This window comes from Cynoglossus semilaevis, chromosome 1, assembly GCF_000523025.1.
Source record: "Cynoglossus semilaevis isolate Cse_v1.0 chromosome 1, Cse_v1.0, whole genome shotgun sequence".
NCBI lineage: Eukaryota > Metazoa > Chordata > Actinopteri > Pleuronectiformes > Cynoglossidae > Cynoglossus > Cynoglossus semilaevis.
Window position 1 is genome coordinate 25,018,999 of NC_024307.1, and position 16,717 is coordinate 25,035,715.

Here is a 16,717-nt window from a genome sequence, read left to right on the forward strand (position 1 = left end):
GACCATTGTGTAAACTCTCTCTTTGGCTAACAACACACTTCTAAGACCACATTGATGGTCTGCAAGTACAGCGATGGTGATGAAGTAGTCTGAGGGGTGAGGCGGTTGCATGACCATTATCAGATGATTGCTGCAACTGTCAATGTCCCTAGTGGCCAATAGATGGCCCCTAATGCTGTAGCAGAGTTCCCTGGAGGCCTCTGTCAAACTGGCCATTCCCGACACAGGGCTTGGAGAAAATCCAGACTCAGTGATGAAAAGCTATGAAATGGTGATGACACAAAGAGATTTCTTAATCTAGAAAACCATGTGTGGTTACATTCACACCAAACGAGAGAGGCTGACAATAGAGAAATTGACAAGGTTGACTTGCGGATCAGAGATGTTGCATGTCCCCTAAAAAAATAAAGTTTAAACTGCTGCTGAGTCCATGGTGAAAACGTTGAATAATGTGACACAAAAAAAAGTTGTTGGACCAGTGAAGTTCTAGCTGAGGTGTCAAATGCACGTTGTTTTGTATTCATGCAGTTATGGTTACCAAGGATCCTATACAATTTCTGTGCATAAAAAAATCACTCTTGAAAAGAGGACAATGTCTGACTCAGCATTAAACAACGTTCTCTCTCTCTTGTCAGTTTCCTAAATCCTTTGCCAGTGTGCTCTGAACTTGAACTTTCTTTCCTAATCTCAAGGTCTAGGGCATATATGGAGCAGTGATAATAATGACAAGTGATTTGTGCTCACCAGCAAATCCCCGTGGTGGTCCTCTCTGATGTCCTCTTAGCTGCTGTGCTTGGTAGGTTCTCCCAGTCTGGGAAACTCATCAAGAACCTATTGGCTTAAATAGTTGAACCCTCACTCTATATACAGCTGCTGTAATCAGTGTGACATATGGATTATTCTGAATCAGATGATGGGGATGAGGTGGAGCTTTGGTAATCTACTTTGTTCCATATACTGTATTATTAAACTCTAAACTAAAAAGTATAACAATAAACTTTGATGAACTTAAAATACTTTCTGTATGATATATATTGTATATGGCTGCATCAAAGAGATTGTGATGCTAACACTAACTAGGGATTCTGGTTTGGAATGTAGGGCGCACTCTAGCTTTACTACCCTTCACTTTTAAATACAGAATATAAAAATTTACAAAACACATGTGGAAAAATATCCCATTTTTGCCCCTGTGGCATTGACAGGTACTGCACTATTATTTGCTTGTTTGTTGTGTTCTTGTTTCATGCCCCCCAAAGTAAATTAAGAACAGATAAATAAATTTTATAAATAATATTTTTTATTTAATAAAACATTTTTAAGTTTTCCAAAACAAAGGACATTTAGCCTGTAGGTTATAACCCTTTATTCAAGTTGTTTTATTTATTGTTTTGCGACCTTTCATGCCTGTTTAGACCCTGAATGAGTCTCTAAATGTTATTTCTAAAGGAGGAAAAGTCAATAAAAAAGAGAATTATCTGCCACCAGGTGGCTGTGTGAAATCTTCTACAGTCCTACACTGTTCAACCTTTTTTCTTTTTTTTCATCTTAACTCGGTTTGAAAAAGAGGCTGGCGGGCATGCATGATGTTTTGAAGCTTGATAGTATGGGAATGCTGACTGTGCAAGGAAGAGGATATATGAAGGCTGCGAGGTAGAGGGAAGGAAATGAGTGCCGCTTGAATCGCTCTTCTTTTCTCTCCCTCTTTTCCCCTTTCCCTCTGGAAGGAAGCCAGGACCCTGGCATTCACCAAGGCCCGTTAATGATCCAATGCTTCCACGTGGCAGTCTGAAAGGCTCCCTACATCTATTCTTCTCTCCTACTCACTACACCTCTGTTGGGCAGGAGGAGGTTTACCACAGCCTCACATGTCGCTACACTGACAGGTGCCGTGTGGTGACGAGTGACCTTGTCGGTTCCCATATTGCCTAAAGTGGTCCCTCACTGTGCATCACTCAGTCCAGCAGCAGATTGCATGTAACTCAATGGGACACTGCTGGGTTCCTCAGTAAGAGTTCTGACTTCCAGTCTGTTTTTTCCCCTATTGTTAGTGTGTGCTGTAAATTCCACTGTGTTTGAGTCTGGGACGTACAGTATTTGCCTCTACTGCATTTTTGATAAGTGTATAAGGAATACCTACTATATTTCAGCCAGTACTTGATCTAGGACTCACAGACCCTCAAGGAACCCGGGCTTTAGTTGAGTGTTCTTCAGTGACTTGAAAGTGGATTTTGGGGATCTTTAGATGCCATTCAAAATTTTCCTTTCAGTGATTTGGTTTCTGATTAGAAAAGTTGATAATTCAACAACAGAAAAATTAGAGTGACTTGAAAACTGTCTTTTTCTTTTAAATTTAATTTTTTAATTTGCTTCAAGGGAATTGAACCGATACTGACTTTTATGATCATGGGCTTTGACTTCATTAGGACCAGACTCTTTGAGTGTTTAAGTCAAATTTGATTTGTGATTATTTTTATGACCCTGACCTTCTTTTGAGAATTGCTCTTTGGCTTTAACTTGATTAAAACTTCACTTTGCCTGGGAGACCTAATTTATATACCTAAATAATGAGTAAGAATCCCAGCTGAAACCTTGGGGAAACAATTTGTTTTCCTCTAAACTAAAACCTGTTTTCCGTATCTTAGAATCTCAGTTAAAGCATGAAAACGTTTGCCTCTCTGATTAAAGCCCCAAGTTGGTACTGTATGCCTCAAACACTGAGGCGCAGACAACAACGTTACAGTCACCTCAGAAACATGTACGGCTGTAGTTGGAACAAACCAGTTCATGTTCCTCCTGGGATGAACCAGTGGACTTTAGAGCAAAGTTATATTCTGACAGGTCATCCCAATATTTCACTGCTGACTTGTAGAGACTCTCACTGGTTTGGCTTTCGGAACATGATATTTTTAGCCACCCCTGTGGTTGACAAATACATTCTCCTACTTTCTGTGTCCTTGTGTTAATTGCTTGTTTACCCCTTGATATTTACCTAAATTATGTCAACAAACATCTAATTCTATCTTCTTTCGTCCTCTGACACAGGTTCCACTTGGACTAATCTTGCCCGGAAGGATAGTCTCTAAATTTTTGGGAATTAAAGGTAAGTCAATTTAAAAATGTCCCTTATTTCTGGATGTTCGATTTGGTTCAGGTCACCTGCTTCATGTGATTTGACAGGATGTTTAAGTCTCAGTTGATTGTTTTTTTCTTTCATTTTGGTCAATTGCAGATTTTGTTCAGAACACAAATGCTTTTCAAATGTATTTTTCATTTGTTTCTTTGACCTTGACAAAATAGATGTTTGGTTGTTGTGTTGTGTTGACAGCGATTGAAGTTGACAGCTAGCATGAGGATGTTGACTTGTCAACTCTGAGGTTTTACACTTTAGAAATCTACTAAAGCATGTGGTCAACGTTCAGCTGACAGGTACCGGTGTCATAATGTCCGTAAATGCCTCTAGGTGTTGGTTTGATGAATATGATCTTTAACATCTTAATGCATTATTCTCAATCAGTAATTGTCCTGTTTTTTTTGGTTTGTTTGTTTTTGTTTTTGTTTTGTTTTGTTTGCTGTTTTTTGCAAGCAAGCTGTTTGGCTTCTTGGATTAAAATGACTGTAATGTGTCTGGACAGTGACTTCTATAGAGAGGTGAATGTGTGTGTGGTTTCAGTTTCAAAATGAAATTAAACTAGCGGTAGCATTACTACTTTGTACTCTGTGGTTTTGGCTAGTGACTAGGCCTAGTATTTTATTGGCTATCATATATATTATCTTTGTTTGTTTGTATTGTGCTGCTGTCTTTTAATGTTGCTCACATTGGTGGTGGTTTTTGTAGTGGTACAAGTTTTAAAAAGCTTCAGAACCATAGTCACTTGGATTATTGTCTGAATTCACAGTCTCCAATTTAAGGAGATTTGTGTTTTGCTGCCAAACATCTGTGTCAAATTCTGCAGATTTTTTTATTTACAATTTCAAAGACATCACTTTCCCCTTTTTTGTTTCTTTCTTGTGTGACTAGTTTACAATCTGTTGAGTTTACCATAATTCTGTGATTAACAAACTTGGCTGCGGGTTAGAACAGAGTATTGGCATGCGGTGGTAATGTATGATCCCCTAGATCTAATTCTCATAGATCTCCAAGACAGTTTCAGGGTTTAGATGAAGACATGCACAACCTACCCTGGTTGCATGCATCATGTATATGCAAAATATATTTCTTTCAATAACTCATTTAGCCTCTGATTTACAGCACGCTCTCTCTCTCTCTCTGTTCTCCATCTCTGTTATGTGCAGAGCAGCCCGCAGCTGTTTTACATGCAGACACCGGCAAATGCCACATTATAGTGCAGTAAAGCAGAAGAGAGCAGAGAGATGATAAAGAAAACCAGGACAGGAAGCTGCGGTAGTTTCACCTCAATAAATTGCATTTTGTGAATGGGAACAGTGGCCGAGGACATTAGTAACAGTAGCGAGGAGTAATTAAACACATTTATTATTCATAGACATTACCCTCAGCAGTAAATAATTATGGCCTTTTTTACTGGATTTGGGAGGAAGCCAGATACACAGGCCTTAGCTGCAGAAATGCATCATGTTGAAAAAAGCTATGAGAATAAGCAGCGCGCGGAGGTGTGGGAACAAATCCGCCCAAGTCGGCAAATAGGTGAATCAGTATTTCAGAGTCACTGGCCCTGTCTGGCATTGTAGAGAAGGACGTGTGGGAGTGATTCACCATTGTGGCTTCGTATCTCTGTTGCCAGCTTTGCTGTCCCTTCACTGCTGATCTGTGAGATTCAGAATTGCTCCCGTAGTGCTTTTCTAATCTCTTCGCTTTCTCGCTCTCTTTTTCTGTCCTGCAGAAATGTAATACTGCAGATGAAATACGTCCCCTTTGGTGCTTTAGAATGCATTTAGCTGCTGCTTTCATTTACATCCTTTTCAATACAGTTTAGGGCTAACAGAATGGAGAGGTGTCTGTCTCTTTCTCCACTCCATTGTGCTTCCAAGGACAATCAGCTTCGTTCGTTTTAACTTTAAAAAAAAAAAAACACGGCTGTGTCAAAAGTCAATTCTGTATTTTTCTTTTTCAAAGATAAGATTTAAATAAAACTCATCTTCAACAAGGGGCCTTGTTAATTTCATTAAAACAGAGCTTGGGGGAGTTCTTGGAAGAGGTGCTTGACATCCCACTACCATCACAACCCCGGGCCTGCGACTGCTCCGTGAGGGGTCTGCCAGCTCATAAAATATGCATCTGACAGTGGACAATCTGCTGGTGAGAGACAGAGAGAGACTTTTCTCCTTCCTGTGTTTGCTTCTCCAAACCGACATCCAATTAGCTTTGAGAAACAAGCCAACCCGTATCTGCCATTTAGCTCCAACCACCAACAGCGCCTCCTAGATGTCAGGCCATGACATAATGAATGCAATCAGCCATAATTAGGGGGAATGATGGGCTCTCACTTTGAGGTGTCATTAAGGAGGAGAGCCTGCCACTGCACCGCCAATGACCTCCTCCTCTTTAAACACTCCCTGCCATCAGGAAAACGGACCTCCTGTGGCGTCATAATCTTTCATCTAAGACATTTTACACAGCTTAGTGAATCGTAAAAGGATACTTACAGGGTGAAAAAAAAAAAAGAATTCTTAGTTTGTGACTAGCCTAGAAGATATAAACCTTGTTTTTCAATTTTAGATTCAAGCAGTAATTAACACAAGGATCTGGAAAGCTGTATTTTAATGTTGTCATGCTGGTGGTACTTGATGTATATCTGAGTTGGTACTCAGTGTAAAGAGAGTAATATCAGTCCTGGGATTTTCAAATATTTATTCAAACTTGGAGGAAATTGAGAGTCTACCAAATTATTTTATTTAATATTTAATATTTATTTACAACACCTCAATTAAAGTTATCAGCTTTTTCAGGGAAGCAGTTTTTATCTTCTACCCAACTGGTACAACTTTCACGCCTGAGTATTTTACCTTGGATTTTTTGGCATTTCAGAGACGGAGTAAGTCACTCGATCTGATAATTCAACATGCAATGTTTTAAATAGTGGTGCTTTGGCCCAGAGGCAATGTCTCTGTCATTGGTGTAGAATCCCAGGGTTCACCTCCTGGGCAAGTTCAAATCCCGGTTGGGGCAGTTGGTACCTTTCAGTGGACTCACCACCCGCAGGAAGGTTTGGGGGGTTGTTATGGTGCAATGTGATTTGGGTGGCGACTGCTGCCCCTGTGACCTGGTAATGGATAAGCGGCTGAAGATGGATGGATGTTTTAAATATGTTCTCTTGAATTTTCTGGAAATCATGAGTGGACAACTGTATGTACCTTTACTGAGCTATTAGAAGAAAACTGCAGCTCAATGGTTTTAACTAGTAAACTGTGGAGTGGACTTAGTCAGTTGATCCTCGGTGTGTTTGTGGTTCATTCCAAAATTGCTCATCAGCCGCCCACTGTTTGGGTCCTTGCAGTGCTGGTCATCTTGGCCTCCTGGGACCTGACTTGGTTTTATAAGGCATTGGTCTTTCTGGTCTCCTAGACCAGAAGTCCCTGCCCACTGAATAAAGTAAATGGAAATCTTATTATTAGTCTTATTCTCTACAAATTAGGTAATTTATTAATTATTTTGTGTCGTACTGCGGGTACCAAATAACCCACAGAGCTGGACTGGTCCACAGACTGGAGGTTGGGGACTCCTGCTCTGAACACTGTGTAGGTAATGGATGGTAATTGGACTTTCATTGCTGTGCCAAACTAAAGCTCTGAATAGTCACCACAGGAAGGAAATGTTACTGCAGCTACTCCACCAGGTCCACACAGACGGAGTTATAACTGAGGTCTGTCTTCAGAATCCTGAGCTTTTAGATTTTACCATGTACTGTGTCTCAGTACTGTGTCTCAGAGTGTTTTCCTGAACGGTAAAGTTTAGTAAAGATCAGGACTGTCATTATGACATAAGCTTTAGTTTGATTTTGAAGTAGTATTGTTGACATTTTGTGTATATTGTACAATATCCCTGTACTTGCAATCAATGTTTAGACAGATTTGAGGAAATAATTTAAAATTCTAGAGTTTATTTGTCACATGATCAGTAAAATCCGGCCCTAAGTTGATCCTTACACTGTGATATTTAACCTGTTCAACACAAAACAAAACAACAAAAATACAACAGATAAGGGCTAAAAACAACATACTATGTTATAAGAGAGTAAAAGAAAAGCATTGTATTGACACATCATTAACTGATGTTAAAAAACACAAAGTGAAAAGTCTCCCACTTTTTGACACAGCCTTTATGTCAAAGCACCTTACTGGTTGAAGGAGACACTTGTTTTTGCAGGTTATATGTATAACATTGGGATGAGAGTTGACAAAGTCTCAGTCTGTGACTTCAACAGCATGTTGTTTTTTAGATGTCCACATCTATATTGTATTGTGTATTGTGAACTGGTAACATGCCTCCACATGCTCAGAAATGTGTGCTCCTGTATAGAAGGCTGTCGCCGTCTCTGCAGACTGACCTTGTGAACAGGATTATGGGTAAACATATGTGACAGAGTACAGAAAGAGCCAAGACAGTTTTGATCTCAGCAGTATCCTCCGGGCCAAAGCACATCAGGTACACAGTATTACTCCTGGTGTTTCCTGTATCTCGTTGCTCATTATTTATGTGAAGCTGAATAAATTATTATTATCATTTTATTTATTTATTTATTTGTTTAATTTTAGATATCCTTTTTTCTTTAAACCTGAGGTTCTGTCTCTACTTTGCACAAAACATGTAACTGCAAGTGTAACTAACAGCCTTGAAGAGACAGCTGTGCATAACTAATCACTTCGGGTTTTATGGCAGCTTCTAGAATTAGCCTGATGATGTGAATATGTAAGTTGGCCTCCTAGATATTGAAGCAGATTCCTTATTTTTTAATTTTATATATACATACATATATATATATGGTTTATTTTTCTATCCCTCCACTATGTTGTTGATAGTTTTATTATTTCTATTATTTTGAGCATGACTTCCACTGCTGATGTAGCTATTGCTCTTGTTTAATTTTGAGTGAATTTTTGGCCATTTTTGGCAAGTTTTCTCTGTTTCTGTGAGACGTTCCTGGTCAATATCTGGTTCCAACCATATGATACATTTTTAATTAGGAAAAAAAGGACAAAACTAAATCTTCTTTAGGTTTAAAACCTTAACTACTAAGAATTTCAGATGTACAATCCAAAGTTTTCGTACTTGTTAATAGCCTTAATAAAGTGAGAGAACTGGCCCTTTAAATCCACACCAACTTAGCTATGACTAAGATGCAGACTGGTCAGTTGTCTGAACAGTCTAATCAAAATACTGATGGTGGTAGAAGAAGCAGAGCAGTGGGGTCAGGCAGGTGTTTGAGGCCCGGTCGCAGCCACTTTTCCACAGAATATCAAGCAGGTTCCAGTCTAACCTGGGGGTAAAAGCCGGCGAGCTCGTCACTGCAGATGTTGCTCGATGCCTCTGCTGCGAGGTGTTTGAGGTTGATGGAGATCAAGGGAAAAGAAGTGTAAAAGAGAAGCACAAACAGGACAGCACAGACTGTGTGGATCTGCACCTCAGGAAGCTGCTCAATAATTAATATGTACTGTCTTGAGATGCACAATCTGCCACACAGTCGATTTCTTTAGAATACTAATAAGGATCAGGACTTTGTTTCAAAGCCGTTCTTTCACTCCAGCAAGACAAACAAACTTTCATGTACTGAGAGGCTGATCGTTAAAAAAACTTTGTTCCATTTAAATAGAGTTTTGTTCAAGCATTTTCTATATAACTTTTGGCCAAATATTACCTCAATTCCTTACTACCTTTCTGGAGTTTTTGGTGAACTTTAAGTTTTGTTTGCAGTCTTTTTTTTTTTTTTTTTTTGAAAAATCTTTTTCCAAAAAACAAACTAAGTATTTAGTATTATATTTGATATGAGTCAGTTCAGCCAATCATTTAATATCACTCTTTGTTTTATGCATTTTTAAATAATCTTTTCCTTGCTAACTCTTCATTTAATTTGTAGCTTATTTGTGGTAGCTTTAGCTTTTTGGCTAGGTCCCATATTTTGTATTACATTTTACTGTTTTAGTAAAAGCATTTTATAAAACATTTTTGGAAGAAAAAAAAAGTGTTTTAAAGTGTTTAGCCTCTCATTTCGTTTCGTAGCAATTTAGCTAATTAATCTTTCAGTTTTTCAGGTTTTCATCATCAAGCTAATAGTTGGCAATATCTTTAAAGCAATATTTGCAATATTTAACTATCTGTTTATATGTTGTTGTTTTTTTTTTTTGCTCTGCCAAGTTTAACGCTGGAAGTGATCAAGGGAAAAATAATGTGAAAGAACAGCAGCGACAGGACAGTCTGTGTGAAACTGTACCTCAGGTACAGTACCTGCTCAATAATTAATACGTACTGTCTTGAGACGCACACAATCTGCCACAATGTTTATGTCTTTGGAATACTAATGAGAACCAGGACTTCATTCTCACAGGTTCATTATTTTTCAGATGGTAAATGAATTCTGTCCAAATGCAACCTCACCTTTATCAAGACAAGTGAAGTTGAAAAAAGACAAGAAAAAGAAGTTAAGTGCGAATGAGTGATGCAGCTGTGTCGAGGAGGCCGTGGGTGTATTCTCACGAGCCCCGATTATGAAAGATGTGAGAGACTTCAGCGACGGTTGTCGTGAAAGAGAGAGTAGGGGTTGGGGTGAGGGATTTGGAGAGGAGGTGGGGAAGTGGGGGGCAGAAAAGTTATTACTTCCTGTCTGAAGTAATTTGTATTAAAAGCAGTTATGCATCTGAATATCTGGGCGTGTGTGCGGATGCAATTAATGCTTGCGGGTGCAGCGTGAAATATGAACCGTGTGTGGCAGGAATCATTTCCACTGAGACTCAGGCTCCACTCCAGGAGACGCTGTCTGATTTATGCCCCAGCTAACTTTTAAAGTCGCGACCTGTTAATGTGGTGCACGGTGGAAGGTGATGGATGGTCCCACACAATAGCAAGCAGACAATTTCCTGTTAACTCCACAAAAACTTGTCTTTACTAATTGAACCACGGCTTTAAAAAAAAATCTCTATTTTACCCCATACAAACTGTATTAACTTCTATTGAACAGTGATTTACATGCATGTAAAAATGCAGGCGTGTCAAGTGAAGCGAAGTCAATTTCTACACTCTCACACACTGTTTATAATGAAATATTAATTAGCACCAGTTCTCTACCTTCTTTCTTTATTTTTAATCAACACTGTACGCAGCTGAAGTCTTAAACCTATGAAACCTAATGCAATTACAAAAGGCAAATTAAATGTTCCTTTCAGGCATCGACTTAAACTCATATTAAAAAAATTACTGCCAGTGTAATAGCAAGTGCTTTTCTTTGCATTCAAGCACTTTTTTTTTTTATTTCATTCAAATTGCATTTAATAAGACGGCGTTGGAGGAAAAGGGGGAGGAGTGGGGATGAGTTTCTGCTAACACTGCAGTCTGCTTTTTTTAATCAGTTTAATTTTCTCTCTCAAATGTAAAGTATCGGTCTAGAGGCAGAGTGAAAAATTTCATATTCATGTGGCTGAACAGGCAAATGCAGACTTTTCTTTCTCTGATGGAGAAACTGCAGGGCTGTGCTCCTATGATGAAACTAAAATCTCATTCCTCGTGCTTCTGAATGATTGCCTATCAATTTAATACACGACCACAGCTGAAGCTCGTTTGCTCAAACATGAAGATTGAGAAACAGTTACAAAACAATATATTAGGTTAATATTTGTTTTACCTAATTATTTCTGCTTAAATCAAAAAAATGCTGTTACTGTTGAACATTTAGAAATTCTATCTATCTCTCTCTCTCTCTCTATCTCTCTATCTATCTATCTATCTATTGCTTATCCTTTTAGTTGTATCTATTTTCTTACCTAGTTTTACTGTTCATGGCCAATTTTATGGATTTCTTTTGCTTAAATGGCTCTTAGCAAATGTTTTTTTTTTGACTGCTCAAACGCCTTTGAGCAGTCATGTTGCTGCTTTAGTATATGAGGGACCACATGCAGCCCAAATGGGGCTCACAGTATTATTTACTTTTTCTTAACTGTGGTGGTTTTCAAGGTTTTTGTTGTTGTTGATTTTTTTTTTTGAGAACTTTTTTCTTTAGTCTCACGTGGACAGGTAGAAATCTCATTCTATATATCACAAAAAGCTTCTTTTATATGAAAGAGAAAAGGAAGAAATAGCAAAATCTGACAGCTTTGTCAGCACTGCTGTGTGAATACCCGGGCAGCGCCGCTGCACCTTAGAGTTCTTGTCAATGCTGTCACGCATCAGTGTCTCATGAAATTGGAAAACACAGAGAACGACAAATCTTGACACTGCAGAGGGATCAGTGCTGTGTGACACTGGGGCGGTGCTGGAACTAACTGTTGCTCCCTGCATATGCAGACGCACCTAACAAAGGCTGAGGAGTGGAAGTGCTGACCAGATGGGATAAATTCACCAATTGAAGTTTCTGTCCTTCAAATATTATCCGATTATCCAAATCTGCACCGACTCCTTTTCATATGTGACCGTGGAGAGCGAGGCCTATGCATTAATTATAGCCCTTTTTCCAGGTCAGCACCAAGGCCACAGGACCTTGGGAATTATTCATCAGCTCAGTAGCATTTGGTCACCGAGCGGATAAGGAGACTTGTTGATGAGGGTGCAGGCACAAAGTTGTCCTCCTCAAATAGTTTGAGTTTCATTTATTAAGACTTCCCCTGGTCTGTAGGTCCCTTTTTGACTTATTTTCCTCCAAAGATGTCAGGGGTGCAGGGACGAGAGAGCTTTTCTGTCTTATTTCGTCTCTGACAGTGGGAAGTCTGCTTAGGTCTCAGCAGCGTCTCCTGATGATTCATTTCCTACTTTTCTCCCCCCGGAAGACTTTCCAAGACCCACTGCAAAATGGGAGAAATTGCAAATTAGAGGCGAGATATTTATTATATTATTTAAGTATATATTTACCTTTTACAAACCTCCCCCACCCTGTCATCAAAGCAGAGAACCAAAAAAATGTCTGTGATCTACAACAGTCACACTGGCAAAAAGTACATGAGTTCAATGATTAAAGTAAAATCGTTGACCAGATTGACACTGAAATGGAGCCAACGTTGATGAACAAAAAGGTTACTCACATTTGTTTCTCCACTTACTAACAGAGGTGAGTAGAGTAGCCAAAATATGTACTCAAGTAGAAGTACTGTTACTTCAGAATAGTATTACTCAAATAGAAGAAAAAAATAGTCATTCAAATAATTACTGCTGTTCTGCCCTGTTTGTAAACTGAACATGCTTTCAATATGAGTCCAGGGGTGTGCCTCCTCGACTTCGTCTGCATTGCCTACCATTTTTTGCTCTCAAGACGATGGATATCGACCGCAGTAGCCGCTAAACTAACCCGCCCTGTCGCTGAGATTGAGTATGGTCAACGAGTAATAAGTGCAGCAAGGGTTGTATTGGTTAAACACAGTCGTGCTTAACGTGCTTAACCTCTTACAAAATAAAAGTAGTGATACTGGATCATGGATGAATAGAGAACTGCATACTGTCTAGCTAAAGCATTATCCAGTATCTGAATAAGAGTACTGCTTCTTCTTTGTAAATCAACTCAAGTAAAAGTAAAAAAAGTATATTGATTTAAAACTATTCCTAGAAGTATTTTATTTTGAAAGTTATTCAAGTAAATGTAACGGAGTAAATGTAACTCGTTACTACCCACTACTGCTTACCAGGCTGTGCTGTACCTCTGTCTTTTGCAAACTCTGTGCTGATTTATAAGTAATGCTTGCTATGATTATAGTACATGCAATGTTACACTATTAAAAGTTAGCCGCTAACAGTTAGAACCTAAGCAACACATCACAAAAGCAAAGCAATGAAGCCAAACTTCAGCTACAGGTAAATGTAAATGACCCATGGTGAGAAAAAGGGTAGTAATCTTTCTTCCAGTAAAATATATCCAGAGTTAAATCAGCTTCAGAACGGTTGGTAGCTGCAGGGTTAGAGGTTAGATTTCCAGTCTTTCCATCTGTCCTCTTAATAATTGATCACAGTAGATGGTGAAATCTCTTAAAATTGACGATGAGAACATATTTGAACTCCGATGAGAACACCACATTAATACCAATGTCCTAAAAATACTCCAGACTGGGACGTGTGACTGGATCTCTCACTGTGAATAATCTGTCATTTAAGAAGCCAAATATTCCACATCACCTGTGTTCTTTGTCATTTTCACAGTGTTGACCGCAAGTAATGACCCACATCCGTCAACATATCGAAAAGTCTGCTCTCAAAATGAGCCTACTTTCACTGTCGCAGATGACAGTCAATATTTGAGCTGAGCTGATCTGTTAGAGGAGGCTCATTCTGCTCAGGCGATATTAGATTCCACAGCTTTATATTTGTTTCAGGAACCCTAATGTTAGCAGGAGAACAGCAGTCAATTACAGCAACCCTCCATTCTCTCACTGGCCTCTTTGCCTGGCAATGAGGATTTTTTAATTATCCCAACATAATTTCATTGACTCTGATAATTCCTTTTTGTCTGGTAATGTTTGCACTTTTATTGCATCCACTCAGCTTTGGGCTGTTTGTATGTTTTTAAACCCAACACAATTTCCATGGATGGTATTTAACGCAGCACCAAGATTGTGTTCTTTCCACAAAACATCAACTCACAGAGAGAATTCTGACTTAAGGCTGAAACGTATAAACAGCACAGAAAGGAAAATTGTATCATCACCGTCACTGACGACATTGTCATCATTACATTACAGTCTTCAATAAGAAAATCCAGCCTGAAGCTGTAACAGCACTGCAGTAGTGGAGCTGGCGAAGACTATAAAAGTGTTCTTATAGTAACTGCAGGTAAACACTGTCATCAGTCGGTAGAGCCTATTTAACCTTTAATAGTTGGCTTTTACCAGTTTTACACCAAGACAGAAACCAAAAAATGACATTCAGTAAGGATCCCAACGAATAAAAAATTTGGTCAAACATTTTCAAAATAGCCATGTTGAATGGTTATGGCAGGTTAAAAGTTAAAAGCTTATAACCATGTACAAGCTGTTTACAATAGTTTTAACCAAGAAAAATGAGCTACATACGCAGCAGCTTGAATTTAGCCCGCAGATAAGAGAGAAGACAGGATAGATGAGAGACCCAGGCAAAAGAAAACCTCTATTAGAAATGTGTTCAGCATTTTACTTTAGCAAGTTTTAATTACACTAACAATATTAAGCTAGACTAAAAAAGCTAACAAAATAAATATCTGCCTTAAAATGGATAGTTAGTGATAACAACTTTTTGTATGGTACGTTTATTTCACAGGTGCTTGATTTAGTTTTTTTCCCAGCATACCATACATTGGTCTTCCAAAATTCCCTGTCAGAGTCCCTCATCCACAGTCGTACCTGACCACTCTGTAGTGCCACATCTAGTCTGACCTCACTTCAACACATTCCATAAACCCCACACTCCCTGTTAAGCTGGTGAGTGATGCCTCTCCGAGTTAACTACCGGTGAAACCAGTGCCATCAACTGTTGTGTTCCATCATTTCTGTCATCATGACGGATCATGAATCAAACCAGACTCAGACATATCGGGTTCCAGGGAAGCGCTTTAAGTAAGTGCACCCAGACTTTTTAGTTGTTATTTGGCAGTTTGCAGCCTGCTGCTGAGGGCAGAGGCATTAATACACACATACAGGCTAAGAGCCTGGGGCGGTGTGCAGTCACGTACAAGTGGAGATGAACATTCTTCCTCTAGTCCCCCTGAGGGCGAAAAAGAATCGGTCAGCAGCAAGAAAAAAACAAAACAAAAAAAACCCAAAAAACACCAGGTTCCTTTTTTCTCTGTTGCGGCTTTTCTTAAATTTCAGTCAAAAATTTCTGCCTCCTGACAGACGCCACGGGTGATGCAAGGACACTGAAAGACAAGAGGATTCCAAAATGCAAAACACGGGAGTGGAAAAAAAACAAAATGACCCACAAATGTCAGATTTCTGCAGATGTCTGATCCTTGTGGTGTCTTCTTGTGAGTTTGCTGGCACTGACATATCTATATATATATATAGCTATATACTGGTGTGTAGAAAAACTACTGTAGTTGACTGCTTGTGTTCAGATCAGAGATTGGGTCTGGAGACAAGGGGACAATCTTAGGATGTGCCAACAAAAAAAAGTAAAAGAAGGAACCCAAAATAACAACAGGAAAAAAAACGATCATTGTCCCTTTTTAGATAAAAACACAGGGAAAAATTGAAAACTGGTCTTTGCTGACTTTTTGTTTTCTCTGCCAGAGGGAATGAGAGGAATTGGACATTAGTAAATAGCTATTACTGTTTTAAATACATTTGAAATTGATATTTAACATTTTGTTTTCAAAACATCTTAAAGGTGTTTTATCTACAGGTTGAACAATATTTAAAACCTTTTATAGAAACATCCCAGTGACTTCCCCTACATGTTGGATCCTGCAAGTACAACATTGTGGTGTTTGGTGGATCTTTGTTCAACACTGCTGGATATGCTGCTGGGCAGATTCAAAGGCTTAACTGAACATGTCTGGCCATAGTTTGCCCATACTGAAAACAACCTATACAGCCAGTCTTGAATGTATTTAATCTTTGTCATTTAGTTATAAGACTGTAACACATTAGTTTGTGACTAAAATGTACACGTTCTTTAGGGTTAGAACAGAAAAAAAAAATTCCAGGGTTTCCTCGACTTCAAGAACATTACATTTTTCATGCACACAGCTGCTAACACAACAGATTTTGCTCCTTTTGACCCTCCTTCTTCAAGGTCAGCGGAGTGCATGCAATATCTGCTGCTTCTATTAGCCCTACCCCCTCCCCCCCGCATCAGGCAGTGTGTGAAATATTAAGCAGCAGTGGAATTGGACAGAGGCCTTTCAAACTGCTCACAGCAGATGCTTCGTGCTTTTAACTGCTGAATAATACATTCAGGTTCAATGTCTCCCTCTCTATTAATGCTAAACGCTGCCGGGATTTCACTGCGCCGTTGATATTTCTCATAAACACCACTCACACCCTGACATTCAAGGCATGGCTGGAGCAGCAAATATTTGCATCACTGATCCACGCACGTGTGTGCATCGTTGTAAGGTAGACTTTTATTTATTTATTTTATTTTTGGATGCACAGCTGCTGAGGCCGAAGCTGAGGGTACAAAACCCTGCAGTGTCCAAGAGGAAGATTAAAGTAGAGTGGATGAGACTAACTGTATATATGAAGGTTATGTTTAAAAAATATAAAAATAAAAATTATTCAGTGTGATTAAATAATATCATCAAAAAAGTTTACATCATCAGTAACCTTCAACTTAAATGTTGGTATTATGAGATTAAAAAGCACCATTAGAGAAAAATACAAGAGGAAATAATTGGGCTATAAATTGTCTGCTGATATTTTTTCAAACAGTATATTTATAAATGCACTTAAGGGTCAGAATGACTATTTACATAATTTTTATTTACATTTTTTGTATTTATATTTTTGTATTTCTTTCAGACTAATGAAAAACCTTATTCCTAGTCTGACGATGTTTTCTTCACTGCTTCATTTTTGCTTCCTGTTACAGAAGGTAAACTTAAGTGCCCCTTGACCCCCCCCCCCTCCTCCCAAC

At 38.8% G+C, this 16,717-nt stretch overlaps 1 long non-coding RNA gene across 1 annotated transcript in view; it reads left to right on the plus strand.

Annotated features, from left to right (window-relative positions):
- The window catches only part of LOC103386758 (uncharacterized), a 236,655-nt gene that overhangs the window by 155,065 nt on the left and 64,873 nt on the right, over positions 1-16,717 (plus strand). The window contains exon 6 of the long non-coding RNA XR_003050155.1: positions 3,046-3,103. This is a non-coding gene — a long non-coding RNA (uncharacterized LOC103386758). The remainder of the gene's footprint in view (positions 1-3,045; positions 3,104-16,717) is intronic.